Genomic DNA, 15,333 nt, shown 5'->3' on the forward strand with positions numbered 1-15,333 from the left:
ACATCAGCCCACCTCCTCGGAAGAGCTCAGAGCACCGCAGAGTGCTCTCCTCCAGCAGCAGATGCCAGGCCACGGGATCAATGAGGAGCTCGGTTAAGGAGTCAGAGAACGGTTCATTCTACAAAATATTTTTCTTCCTTTCTTAAACCCAGTTGAAGGGGTAAACTATTCCAAGATATTCAGATGTACCACAACAGACATTTCACATTTTTAAAAGTATATTGGAGGTAAAAAGAGTCAAAGAAAATCCCCAATAATGAACAGCACAAATGGCATTTATATTCAGTGTTAAAATGGAAACAGAGGGGACCTCCCTGGTGGCTCAGTGGTTAAGAATCTGCCTGCCAATGCAGGGGACACGAGTTTGATCCCTGCTCCGGGAAGATCCCACATGCTGCAGAGCAACTAAGCCCGTGCACCACAACTACTGAAGCCCGCGTGCCTGGAACCCGTGCTCCACAGCAAGTGAAGCCTCCGCAATGAGAAGCCTGCGCACTGCAACGAAGAGCAGCTCCCCACCGCTGCTGCCCCAGCACAACTAGAGAAAGCCCACACGTGGCAACGAACACCCAACATAGCCAAAAATAAATAAATAAAATAAAGTCTAAAAAAAAAAAAACCGGAAACAGAAGTACACTGATCTCTATCTTGGCAGGGCTTAAAAATTCTTATTCTCCGTTGATCAAGAGGTCCTTGGTTATGGGGAGAATCTACAAGTGACCTTTCCTTGAAAATCACGCACAGTGTTGGATGACGGTAGTCTACGTCTCCGGATGCGATGGTGGGGAGCTGCAAAGGAGTTATCCCAGGTAGGTAGACAGATGCCATCTCTTCCTCTGTGGTCTTTTATTCCTACCTTTCCTGAGGGCCCCTCCTCACCCGGCCACTTTATTTCCTACTTCTTGAATCTCACCATTCACATCGGAAAGGCTCTGCCTTCCCCTTTCATGGGCCCCAAACACTTTCTCTCTGTGTGAAGGCCTGTCTGGCACTTTCAGTACTCAGCAGACAGCCAGAGTAGGCACTCTGCAGACCGCGGGGAAGGCAGTAGTGCTGACATTCTTGGAAGCCTTTCAAAGGCTCCAAAGATTTCATTTCTTGGCATCCGTCGTGATTCGCAGCACGATGGCAGCCATCGCCCCATGCCTGCTCCTTCCCGGCACACAGAGGATTCGGGGACCGTTGTGAACTCATTGCAAGCCGTCGGAAAACTCAGAGTGATCTCCCCAGTGCTTCACGAGAAAGTTGGGATGCACTAGATGTCACCGCGGTGATGATCATTTGTGGGGGAGGAGACCGCCCATCGGACGGAGTGTGTTGTGACGACACATTCGTGGAATTTGGGGCTGCTGTTGTTCGGACTTCTGCCCCCCGTTTTCTTCTCTAAAAATATGGAGTTGATCTTTGAGCGTCATGCTTTTCATTCCTTTATCACTGACATACATCAATCATCTCCCTCTGTACTACACTCTCTCCCCACAACCACAGGGCTTGCGCTGTGGGCTGTTCTCTGCTGCTGGAGGGGTTTGCCGTGTGAGGAATCTACCCCCCGTCAGTGGTTGGGGAGGCTCCCACTTTTACTCTGTTAACCAAGCTCCTCTTAGCAGTGCAACTACTTACCCTGAGGAAAGGAGATAAAGCCCTAGAAGTCAGGGCCCAGGAAGCCTGAGGATGCTCTTTAAGAATAAGCTTGACGTCCTTGTTCTTGACAGTTTTCTGATCCAGGAAGTCTATGGTGTAGACAGGGGACCAGTAAGGGAAGTTAAAGGGATACTGAGGGGTTGTGTTCCAGGTGAAGGTTTTACTTAGTATTTATATTCTAGGAAGCTTTGGGTTCCTTCTAACAATTAGAAGTTTACATACAGAACGATAAAACCATACAGCATTGTATCCTGGCTTGAGGAACCATTGAAGCATGTGTCCTAATCCTAAAATCTCTTATGTGTCTCTTCTTCCATCTTTTGGGTGTCCTGTTATTGAAAAAGAAGTCGTAGAGTTGAAGAAGACAAGATTCTGGCCCTTGTGCCTAAATGATCCAAAGGAAATTACTCCACCAAAGCTGTACTGTGATGATAGAGCAGGGGGAGAGCTGACCACTCTGGCCTCCGTCCCTTTCTCTGGGGCCCATTCAACAACTAGGAATGGCTGGTAAGGAAGCCCTAGGATGAAATCAGAAATGATAGGGTTGGGACCAGTCCTGTGGGAGCTGAGGGTGGAGAGCTGTGCAATTATATTGGCTACTAAGAAGGGAAGGAAAAGAAACAGAACACAGTAGAAGGCAGAGGACCACAGACCTCATCAGCACACGTGAGCTTGAGGCATTCACGTCCATGGAGCTCGGTGAAGCACTGAAGTAGAGCCCTGGACCACGCCCGACTCCAGGCAGACAGAAATCCCTGTACAAGGGCTGTTCTGAATGTTCTTTGTCTCCTGTCCCCGTGACCTTCCCACCACCAGCTCAGCAGCATGTAATGTTTCTAGACAGCCCTCCAGAGCTGCTTCTCAGGGAAAACCTGGAGAGCCTCTTGGGGACGCTCCATGGGTGTCTTCTAGCTGTCCTTCCCACCGCCCCCAACAGACTGAGATTCAGAGAACTTGGCACAGCTGCTAGCGGAGGCACCAGTGCCAGCCTGACATCTCACACGCCAACAGTTATCCTCAGCCTCAGCTGAACGGGAATAAGTTATTTAATATCTGTGCCAGCTACAGGGAGCCAGTGTCTACAGCCAGCCACTCTCCCACACTGGAGGTTACGGCTCCTGAGACCTTCAGAGAACACCTGGACCCAACCTCCCTGTTTCACAGATGAGGAAACAGACCTGGGGTGGGGGGCGGTTTATCATCTGCCCAAGGCCACACCCCTGGAGTCAGAGATGGGAACGGAACTGTGGTCTTTGGCTCAGTTCTCTTTCCAGAACCGTAAGCCACCTTAGCTCTACTACACAATGTCCTCCGAACTGGGCCCTATCATTTTATAGCAAAGCTCTGAAGATGACAATTCTTTTTGTCGTGTCTATGGAATAAATCCATTCTTGGGGTTTGGGGTCCTGGCTGTGTGACTTTGGCAGATTGCTTCTCCCCTTTGCACCTTAACTTCCTCATCTGTAAAATGGGAATGAGGATAGTACACCTACATCATGGGTTTGCAGTGAGGACTGAGTTACTTCAAGTCAAGTACTTTAACATCACAGGAGGCTTGGGAAGCCAGGAGGACTCTTTACTGAATGTGCTGATGGCACGTTGACCTTAAGCTCCCTAGCGGGTCACCTCCTGAGTTGTCAGTCAAGGGTTGGTCCTATTCTAATGATGCTATTAGATGTATTTTTATACACATCTGATATTTCTCTTGCTCACAATTATATTTCAGGAGAACTGAATCTTGAAGCGTATTTCTTTGAATTTATAATCAGTTCTGGGCACTGCAACCTCTTGTTGAATATTTGCCTACAAACAATAATAATGAAACTATTGGTTGCACTCAATAGACGTTCTGAGAAAAAACTAATAATAACACTGGACACATTATAGATAAATCTCATTAGATTCCAGAAGAGTACAATCCATCAGAAAGTGCAGAAAAACATGGGCTAAGAGCTTGGCTTTTGAAAATACTTGGTGTGTTGAGACAAGAATTTAGTAAGACGATAACAGCAAAATTAACTTCAACCAGAACACAAGTGACTTCATTCAAAAGTGCACAGGCAACACCTACACAGGCAGATGAAGAGTTAATTTCTCTGGCTAGGACAAGATGGAGGGACCCTCTCCTTCAGTGATTCCGTAAGACCACAAAGTCAGAAGGTGATTATCTGAATATCTTACAAAAACCCAGGAGAAGTGGTTTGTCTATTCAAGACCTATTCTCTCTCCCAGCCTCCCTGGGATATTTATCTCCAGGGCAGGAAAGGTCAACACAGAAACACAGTGAGGGAAGATAAGAGAGCTATGTAATTCTATATCCAGCGGCATGGATAGCCTTCAGAGGCTGGCAGTCAGAAATGCAGCTAGAGCTTGGCAAAGCACCAGAACAGTTGGGGCACAAACCTTGAAAGCCAGAGGAACTTCAAACAGCTATAGCCCAACGTGTTCACTTTACAAATGAGAAAAATGAGGCCCAAGAAGTTAATGATTTGCCAAGTCACCTGGCAAGAAGGTCACAGAGCTGAGATAAGAACACCGGGCCTCTTGTCTCCAGCTCCAGATTTAGGACGGTATTTAATAAAGTCAGAGGCATGTGCTACGAAAGCTGTGGTGCTGATTAGGCTGGAAACCCGCATTTAGAGTCGTAAGTCCTCTTTGATGGACCCGAACTGCAGCAGCCTCTAGCATCGGCCCGACCCTGATCTTCCTTGAAACTGTCTTTGGCTTCAGTGGCTCCACGTCCCGTTCTCCCTCTTCCCTTGTTCTCATGACCGCTCATCTTCCTCCTCCTTCACAGAATAATTTTTTTTCCTGTTCCTTTAGTGACCATGTTCCAAAGGGATCTCTCTTCTCTATGAGCTCTCTCTCTACAGGACATCTCATCCACGCCGACGGCATCCCAACACATAGGTCACACTCAGATCCATGGCCCAGATCCATGGCTCTAGTCTCGATATTTCCTCTGCCCTCCAGTCCCATATTCCCAACTGTCTGAGAAGTATCTCCACCTCTCACTCGACAAGTGCAAAACTCCTTTCTCCTGATCTCTCTCAGTTGACAGCATGCACACGGCTGCCCAAGATCGGAGCCGCAGAGGTTTGCTGAGTCATTTCACAACCTGAACCCAGATCAGCTGGGACCCTGCTTTTCCTCCTCACTGCCACTCCTTGCTCAGGTCCTCAGCAACTTCTTTTTTTGGGGGGGGGGGGGGGTTATGGCAGTTGCTTCCTAACTGATTTTCCTGCGTTCAACCTCTTCCCACCTCCAAACCCAACGTCCACATCACCAGAAGACTTCTCTTCCCAAAATCTATCTCTTGTTTCCCCTTCTAGTTCTCTGTAATAGTATTTCTTATAGTATGACTTGTACCGTCCCATTCAAGGCTGGGAACTCCTTAAGTTCAGGGAAGCTGTTCTTTCTTTGGCATTTTCAGAACCAGTGTCTGAAACAAAATACACACTCATTAAGTGTTTGCTAACTTGAAATGGATTCTGGACTCTGATTTCCTGGTTCTCTACAGAGAGGGTGAAATGGTTTTCTAGAGATGTCAGCAAGATATTTGGTTGAAATTTTCTAATGGACACGGGAAGAGGAACTAATGGAACCAGAAAGGTAAACAGTGTGTCCAAGTCACCTAAGCCTTACAACCAGAGAACGTGGGTCACGGCGAGCAGGAAAGGGCCCGCCCCTCCCTGTTAAAACAGGACGATGACGTAGATGGGGAGCCTGCATCTAGTGCCACAAACACTGAGCAAACAGGAAGGCCAAGAGGAGCCGGCCAGTCCCGTCTGATTAAATACAATGGCCCCTGTAAGCGCCTTTTCTCCCTTCAGTGTCACAACCTACATCTGGCGGTAGGTGACCAAGTACCATTCACACTTTGCCAGAACGTTTGGGTCCTGCAGTTCCTGGTTCCCAGGCTATGCCTGAGGACTGGGAAGAAAATGCTGTGCAGTAGTAGAGCAAGTACAGAGAGCTCCAGGTCACGTGATCGTTTCCACACCACCCTGCTCTTCCCTGCCCTTTTTTTCCCCACTACTATCAAAATGTCAAGAAACCTTATTACTCCTATTGCCAGGGAAACTATCTGCTATTCCAAATACAGAGAGGTGTGACATAATTTCCATGACCCATTCATGCTGCTCTTTGAAGAGAAATGAGACACAATGGCTGGTGTGTCACCCCCCCCACCCCCCTTCCCCCGGACTGATGGCATCATCAATGGCCCTGCTTCCTCTTATTCTTTTACTTCATTCTATATTTATCATGCAAGAGCTCCTGCCAAGCCTCGGGGCTGCCACATTCTCAACAACGTGACTTTCCTGTCCCCAACCCCCCAAACTTTAGCCCTGGACTCTGGCAGGGACACACACACACACACACACACACACACAGAGTAAAGGAGGAAATGGCTATTGTCAAGAAAATCGGTCCCAAAGGAAGGGGCTGAAGGATGAGAAGCAGCAAGGTCAGTCTCAGGACACACCGGACAAGAGAAAGAAAGGATCCCGTGTTTTTATGTCTGCTGACAAAATTCAGCTTAGGTCTTTTCCGTTATAGTTTATTACAAGATTTTGAATATAGTGTCTTGTAGTAAACTATAATGGAAAAGAATCAAAAAAAAGAATATAGATATATACATACATGTATGACCGAATCACTCTGCTGTACGTCTGAAACGAACACAATATTGTAAGTCAACTCTACTTCAATTTACAGGGGGATGTGGAATTTCCCCAAAGAAGGACACAGCCATAGTCAGAAAACATGGATATCTACAAGCGTCTGGATTTTGATTCTTGGAATACTTGGTTTACACCTGGGTTCTTTCATCAGGTGATATCTGGAATTTGAATTTTTTTTAAGAGTTAAATCCTCTGGGGAGTGTTAAGTAGTAGACACTAGGCTTTCGATATGATGCCAAGCACAGCCAAGTCTTTTCTCAGCAATATTTGTGCACTGTGATCTGACACCCTTTTCACCATGTGATCTGAACTAGCCACAGAAAGGCAGTGCCACATCCTGCGAGGTGTCTAGTCATGTCCCTAGTCATACTTTCTAACCCGTGGGGAGGAGTGTCCAACACGTGCCACCAAAGATCCCTCTAGCTCCTGGACCACATTTCAGCCGATGAGTTTCATTTTCTAGAAAGTGCTTCTAAACCCCTATGGTGGTCACAAAGCTTACATGAGTATCTTGGGCTCTCTCTCTGAATATTCACATCATTTACTTTGCCCCAAGTTCTCACAGCCTCTAAGATGTTCCAGCCTTGCAAATGTTCGCCACAGCATTCTCTTTTAAGCATCCCTGAATGGGAGATGCTTTAAAAAATGTGACCTTGGGCACTCATCTCCCAAAGGTGCTCTTTGACATGCAGCAGCCCTGACGTGCAAGGTGGGGCTGTGTCCTGTGCGTGGTCGCCCATAAGGCTTGGGAATCTTAACGTCCCTTCCATGTTGACCTGTTCCTGTTTGGCGAGGGGTCATTCAGAACCCAGCATTACTTTGGTGGTTCATAGACCAAAGGGACATTACTTCTTGAGAGTTGGTTGGAAGAACTGATGCTCATTGCAGATTTGGATATTTGGATCTCAGAAAAAATTTTCTATGTGACCAGATTTGGTAACACGATACGGACAGCATAGCTGTGAGATTAAAAAGTATTTCTTCAAGTGCTGGGTTTCTTCCCTAGAATGCATGCCATGTATTCACCCTCGATTTAAGGTCGATGCAGGACAGAAACATCCACATGCTGTGATTTTTTTTACCGAGAAACCAATGGAGCAAACCCTCTGTTTCATATAAGAAAAATGACAAAGGGGTTTTTAGGTGGTATGCATGTGCGTGTGTGTGTGTGTGACTTTGCAGCCAACTTCTGCTACTTCTTGGCTGTTTATCAGGGATATATTTGATTGCTAACAGTATTTGAGAAAAATAAATTAGCTTTTCCTCACAAGTCTGATGATCATAAATAATACATGTGTCTTTAAGAGCTCGATCCTCCACTCTTCTGTGGTCTTTGGGGTTTTCTTGAGAAGCTCCTGCGGATCTGAAAGAAGGTGGAAGAACACGTAGGTTTCTGTGGGTACGCAGAACTAGAAGTCACCCATGGCTAGACCAGACTGACTCGGCTAGAATTTTAGACTAAGAAGGGACCCCAGAGATCACTCTAGCCTCATCTTCTTGTTTTACAGTCCAGAGGGTCACTTATCAGATCAGCGGCAGAGCCAGAACTAGCATCTGGATCCCCTCTGAATCTAGGATTTTTTTCCACTGGACTAGGGTGTGCTTTCTGAGAGCCTTCACCATCTTAGAATTTAGTCCTGTTGCTATTAAGCCTCGGAATTTATAAGCATTTGTCCCAGGTTGCCTGGTTTTGATAGACTTAAGTATAGCGTATTGGCAAAGGATCAGAAACACGGGGCAGGCACAAACGCTTTTCAGGGTCTGTCCCCAGATAAATCTGACAGACGCCACATAATGATGAAGGCCTGACACCCACTCACCCAAACGCTAGGTTTTATTAACGGTAAAACAACCATCTGGGTTTCAGCCAACATTACAGAGTTGGCACCGAATGACGTCTCTTCGCCTGTCTAGACAAATCCCTCTGACATCCAGGTACTTGGGGAAGTGAAATGAGAATTAAGTTATAAAGGAGTAGGAAACTCTAGTTCACAAATATTACAGTATATTCCAAAAACTGCATTATTTCTCAATAGTGGAAACACACAAGTTGTAATATCTAATAAAGTATTTGAAAGAAGGGAAAGATCCTCCTATTATATTCCCATATACCTTACCTTCCTGCATCACGGTATATCGAAACGCACGAGTGCCAATACGTGCACATACTAGCAACTCTCGCCTGCCTCCCAGCTGATGTTACTGGGATGCCACCCCTCTCTGGAGCTCTTTCAGGTGATCCCTGACCTAGGTCTGCTGCCTGACTGCTCTTATCCTACTAAACTTGTGACGCCCTCAAAAGAGATTTAAAAAATGCATCTGCACACTTGGCTGAGAGGGTGTGTACAATCACATACTGTCAGCACTGCAGTTGCAGAGTTGCCTCAAGAAAGAACGTTTAGAAGCTGCAGCTTCTCGGCTAGAAGAGAGAGGAACAATGGCAGGAGCAAATGGAGGAGAAGAAAACCTCAACATGAAACCGATGAAACTGCTCAGCGGTTACGGATAATAGGCAAGCTCCGACGAATACATGGGATACACCAGCTTATGAGAATAAAACAGTTTTCTTCAAGGCCATTATTAATGGAACATGCATTTAGAACTGGGCCCTGAAGAAAGCTTTAAATATATTTTTATTTTATATATTTATATATTTAAAAGTTCTAGGACTTTGGAACTATATATTATATAAGGCATCTGAGGCAGTTGAAGTGGGCATAGCAAAGTCAGTTATCCTGTAAGCATGTCCTTTCTCTAGATGATAACCTAAATTAGAAATTACATGTTCTAGATTAATTTTAGGAGAGAACAGAAAAGCAAGCGTTAAGATGTTTGTCTGCATGTTTTTATACTTTAATGAAACTAGTGATGAAAGATAATATATATATATATTATATATAATAGGAAGACTGTTAGGAAAATGAAGTCAAGGAAGACTTCAGAGAATTCAGGTTGCCTTAGAGATGGTCTGATGGTTTTACATGTGACCTAGTGAGACCCTAAGTTTCTTAGTATTTTGTGGTATTCACTTGAACAAATTGGGCCTAAGCATATAAGAGGAAGCTTCCTTTTGGTTAGGAACTGTTACATTAAGCCCAACCTCAGTCATGGTAAAATTATGGCAAGCAGTGCTATGGTTGTATTTTTGTGCTTCTATTACATAAAACCAGTAAGACAATTATTTTTAAGCAGAAGGAAGTAGGGGAGATTATACCAGTGATTCTTCACTAGGGGGGATTTTATCCCTCCAGGTGATACCTGGCAATGTTCAGAGACATTTTCGGTTGTCACATATTGTGTGTGTGTGTGTGTGTGTGTGTGTGTGTGTGTGTGTGTGTGTGTGTGTGTGTGTGTGTGTGTGTGCAAACACATGTTTGTTACTGGTAGCACAGGACAGTCCTCACAATAAAAATTATCCAGCCCTAAATGTCAATAGTGCTGAGGTGGAGAAACCCCGGATAGAGGGATGGACATGATACTGTTAAATTTATAGAGTGTAATCTCAGTCATCTTATCAAGCTAATGACAATGAAATTGCTGCCTTTTGTGCCTCTGTTTCCCCATTTGCAAAACAGGAATAATGAACACGATCTTTATAATAATATCACGAGAAGCCATGAAATTATATATGCAAAACAGTCTGATTTCTTCAGAAGAAAAGGTCTATAAAATCAAAGCACAGTTAAGATTACTGCACTGTTAGGAGCTCATGAAATTGTGTGTTAGGAACCGTGCTCCTCCTCCACCTCAAAAAAAAATTCCTCCAGGGAAAGAAAACAAACCAGAAATGATCTCATCATGATTACACCTGCCACAACAAAAAACAGACACAGTTCAGAGAAACTAAATTTTTTCCCTCCAGCAATGAAGTAAGCTGCGTCTGTAATTAAGATCTTAATAAGGGAGGCAGGAGGCCTAATGCAGACGCTGCAGGCTGCGAGGTACGGAGCTATCCTGCCAGGTTTCAACAAGAACAGCTGAAACACAATCCCCCTGGCTGCTTCACGCTCTCAGGTGTTCTCTGCACAACCCACCCTTAACAGTGGGCTTTCCTTCATCTCTAAAGACGCCTACTTCTGCAAGGAGGAAGAAAAGGACTATCTTATTAGTTACAAGTAAATGTCATGTTGTAAACATTATTTACAAGTAAATATGAAAAACTTGCCAGCATCCACTTAAAAAAAAAGCCTCTTAGATAATTTCCTGATAAAAAGCTGGAAAAACGTCAGATAAAAGGCTGGCATAAGGCAAAAGCGATAATGCCTTCGACGGTTGACTGATTTCTGGAGAAGCTCGTGTTGACTGTCTAGAACGACCATGTGTTCCTAAACTTTCCAAGACGGCCCCCGTTTCAAATATCCTTCCCATTGTCAGACCATCTGTCCCATTTCTGGGTCTGTGAAACATGGATACGTACCCACAAAAATGATATATGTGTTAAAGTAAAAATAAAAGCTAGGCATCCAGGTATATATCTTGCTAATGGATGTGCCTTGGCTGATTCTAGGATTTGGGAGAAAAAAAGATAGGTACGGATAAGAGTCTTAGGTTTAGTCAATGCACGTTCTCTCATTGATAAGATGATCTTTACAAGGAAACGAGGTTATTCCGAGGGCACCCTGGCCTCTGTGAGACGGTTGAGCAGTCCAGCTTCACAGCGAATGCCGCTGGGCTAATTGTGTTCCTGTCACCCCCTTCCCGTACCCCCCTCTGCCCCCCATTTAAGGGGCCGCTCATGGCACTGAGCTCTGCTGGAGGAGGTTGGAGGATGGGAGGATAACACGGAAGTTCCATCCCAGAGGAGCACTCGAGGGAAAAAGAACGTCAACTTCTCGCTCTGCCAATGCGGTGGTGACGGTCCTGCAGCACTGGCGGTCCGCTCAGCCCTCGCCTGCTAACTCTAAGTCAGACCAGGAGGGATTAGCAACAACAAACAAACAGAAAACCGTAACAACAAGAAGCTCGCTGACAGATCACTGCCATGTCCTGTGAAGAGGCTGGAGTGTCTAGAAGTCCACTTTCCTGCCTTCGCAGTCTGCTGGCGCTGCTTCCGTTGCTTACTGGGGGCTGGGGGCTGGAATCCCAGCTCCATCTTCCGGTAGAGCACGGAGCCTGGGGGCAGAGGAGCCTGAGTCCTGAGTCAGCCCCATCTTCCGTGGGAGGCCGGTGCTAAATGAAGGGTAACAAACCGACTACCACAAATCACTAATATTAAGGCTAGTTCTGGGCTTCCTAGGTGGCGCAGTGGTTGAGCGTCTGCCTGCCAATGCAGAGGTGTCACGGGTTCGATCCCAGCTCCAGGAAGATCCCACATGCCACGGAGCAACTAAGCCCATGTGCCCCCCCCCAAAAAAAAAGGCTAGTTCATACATGAGACAGCATAACTAGAATAAATTAGGAAACATATTAATGACACAGCATACTAAGTACATATTGCTTTCATTAAATATAAACATGTGGTTCAAATCTTAACCATATATGCCTTTTGGTGGTTGCAACTTTCTACTGAGTCTCACAAATAATCCCCCCCCCAAAAGAGTAAAGAAAGGAATTACATTCAAAACGGGCTACCAAACATTTTTGTGCAGTGCTTGCAATTTTACATATTCATGCTTGCTCAGTCTTTATTTCTGCTAATCATAAACATCAACATTCCACATAAGGAACATTTCTGGTAACATCTTATAACTATTACCTTGACATATTAGAAATAGCAGGAGGAATTCCTCATCTGCAACATACACACCAAGATCTACAAAGAAATAAGATGCCCCCAAATCAGTGAACCCAGCCTTTGAATAAGGAACCACCTACTTAAATACCACTTAGCACAAGTAATATGCTGCATTAACCGGGGAAGAGGTTGAGGGAAAGGGACCAGCCTTTTTTTTTTTTTTAAGGAACAAATCGGTATTTAGTAGTCTATGATGAGGCCCAAGTATATGCAGTTGAAAACATTCCATCAGCAATTTTACTGTCTCCATGATCAGCTGCCCCACCCCACCTCAACCATGAGAAGTCAGGGGCCACACACCATCACTCCCCGTGTTTTCTGGACTACCGGTCCCATCTTTCTTAAAGCATATGCCCCAAGTCACCTAGATCACATTGTCTACCTTCTGAAAGAATCTTTCCAGTGGAGGGTGGAAAAGGTCACCAGCAAGGCATTTATCTTAAAATAAATGACGAAGATTCCTCAGGAAGGCAGTCTCTTGCAACTAAGCTGTAATGTTCCCCAGGCACGCGGAGTCCTTATTAACTAGTCAGGATTCCCGCAGGGGGATGACTGGAGTGCTCAAAGTAAATAAGATGGAGGGGGTGTTGTTGACAAAGTATAAACAGGGTTTTTTTTTTTTTTAATCTGGGTCCCTTTTTCATGTCCATACTCTTTGCAATCAACCATTGCCTAGGTAACTGGTAGCTGTTCTCTGCATTTTAAGTTGGAAATAGAGGATTTCTTCCCAATGGCCCTGTTTTGTTTATCTTGGCAAAGAGGCTTGGTAATTAAGTCTATATGTTACTGCAGAGTAATTCCACCGTCCCAGCGGATGGGATTTCCGATCATTTTGTTTAGGTTTCTTTCTAACCCTAAAATGATCTAAGAATAGATCACCAAGCCCTCTTCCTTTACATCCGTCACGCTAACTGAATGCAGTAGGATAAAGGATAGGGTTTACCCTGGGCCGCACCCACCTCTTGTGCATTTCAACTTTGACTTTTCATAGTTATGGCTTTCTCTTTTCCTCGGTAATATTTTTGTTGTGGATAAACAATTGTAGCAAAGGTTTCCTCTTACATTTTTATGTATAAAATGCTTCTACACCTATATATCTGAGTATATATATTATATATATCTTGTAATGCATCATATAATAGCTGCATTTTAAAATGCCTACTGTGTGCTAGAAACAGATGATTTTCATGTATTATATCCTTACAACTATCTGATGAGACAGGAATTATTACTCGCATTTTATAAATGAGGAAAGGGAGACCTGAAGTAGCTTGCCTATAATTATACTGTTAGAAAGTAATGAAAGTGGGATTTGAAACAAAATCCATGTTCTTTCCACTATGTCACACAGCGAGACTCTTTTAATGGCTATTTGTGTAAAGTATTTTATGTAATTCAACATTCAATTCAATGTTTGTTGAGTATCTACAATGAGCAAGGTCCTATAATTTCAGGAATATCGAATCTTATTAATAATAATGAAGATACCAACTCATTAATATATTTGCAAGTGGAGACACAGGTGTGCTGGCAAATCCCTATGCCTGGCATCTGCATTTCTACAAGACACATCCAGGCCCATGTAATATTCAATAATACTTGACCATCTTAACCTGGTGACTGGGGTTTTGACATAATCCCATTACTAAGTCTTGAGTCTACACTATCTTTTCAACATCTATTGGGCATCAACTTATAGGAGAGCTGGGGCTGATTAGCACTGTCTACTTCCATTATGCAGGAGCCACGGTAAATACCTTACTATGGAAAATACCTTCCTTAGGCTTTAGAACAATCCTATGAGGCAGTTATCCCTATTTTACAGATAAGAAAGCTGAGGCTCAGAGAGAACTTGCCCAAGGTTACAGAGCATCAAGTCACAGGAAACAGAAATGCCTTTCCCCAAACTTCATACTCTCTCTTGTCTCTACTACAAGAACACATAAGACCAAGTTCCTACCTCCATCCCCCCATCTCCAAGGCCATAACAGATCCAAGATCATACTTTTTATTCAAGGACCTGTCTGTCAATCTGCCTCTACATACGTATAAAGGGTGAGTCTCTTGTATTCAGTGGGGCTTACCTAAAACTGGAAGGCCCCAGTGGGCAACTTGTGTGAGTTCCAGGTATCATTTAGATAGTGATTCGATTAAAAAGGGGTTACTGAGTAAGGTAGTGCTAACAGAGTAGGGCAGAGGTGAAAAACAGAAAGCCTATGGTAGGGATTATAGGACACTCAGGGAGACAAAGGTTTAGGCTTCTGATTGTTTTATAGAGTGGATGGATGAGGAGACTTGACTTGTGGGGAGTGACAAACGAACCAAGTCACATAGGCACAGAAACAGGGGCAAATGAATGGGAGCAGCAAGAGACCAGGATTTCCTGGTCAGCAGAATCAAAAGAGAGGAGGGAGGCAGGGGGTACAGAATGTGCTTTAAGTGTGTCATGTCTGGGTGGGTGGGGGAGGCAAGTCCTACAGAAGTCTGGTGTTAGAGAAGTATAAAGAATGCTTGAATGAAAAAAATGAGAGACGATGAGATCATAAGGGTACAAAAGGGGAGAGGATTGGCAAAGAGGCTTGAAAAGTGGACAGGAAGTTTTTTTTAGAAGTGGGGGGGGAGATGCAGACAGGAAGCCACTGATGAATTCTCAGAAGAGGACTGATGTATCTTCCAGCAAGGAAAGGATGCTAAAGGAATCTTTGTTACTGTGCAAACTTGCTATATCAGTGTTCTCAGAACACCTCAGTCCTACAAAGACTTTGACCTCTGTGTAGGTAGATCATTAAGCTCTGAAAATGGATTTCTCAATTAATAAATAAATACATAACCAAACAGCTAATTTTTTCAAAGCATCTTGTGGTGCTTTTAAACGCATAGATCTTGCATAAGATTTAAAAAGGAGGCAGGGGACAGGAGTCCCTAATTTGGAGGGTGTGTGACACATCATTTAGAAGAGAATAAAAAATTTAAAACCAAATGTTGAAGCCAGGAAAGAATCAGGAATTACACAGATTAAAAATGACCATGCTAAGTCAAAGATACTCGATCACATGTTCTCAAGCTACCTTGAGAAAATAAAAATATTTTCAAAGTCCCCTTAAAAGCTTTTCCTAGTACATACTTGCTGGTTTTCCTAACCTACCTTACCACGTTCAACCAGAACACAAGAATCTGAATTTCAGAATGTAGTTTTCTGAAAAGTTCCATCTGTAATTTTCTCCAACCAAAACATTCAAGAATGAATTTGTTGAATGGCAGGCTACATAAATA

At 44.2% G+C, this 15,333-nt stretch overlaps 1 protein-coding gene across 2 annotated transcripts in view; it reads right to left on the reverse strand.

The window, feature by feature from the left end:
• Positions 1–15,333, reverse strand: part of NEDD9 (neural precursor cell expressed, developmentally down-regulated 9) — a 171,997-nt gene that overhangs the window by 27,654 nt on the left and 129,010 nt on the right. The gene's annotated exons all lie outside the window — the stretch shown is intronic.

The sequence above is a fragment of the Hippopotamus amphibius genome, chromosome 11 (assembly GCF_030028045.1).
Source record: "Hippopotamus amphibius kiboko isolate mHipAmp2 chromosome 11, mHipAmp2.hap2, whole genome shotgun sequence".
Taxonomy (NCBI): Eukaryota; Metazoa; Chordata; class Mammalia; order Artiodactyla; family Hippopotamidae; genus Hippopotamus; species Hippopotamus amphibius.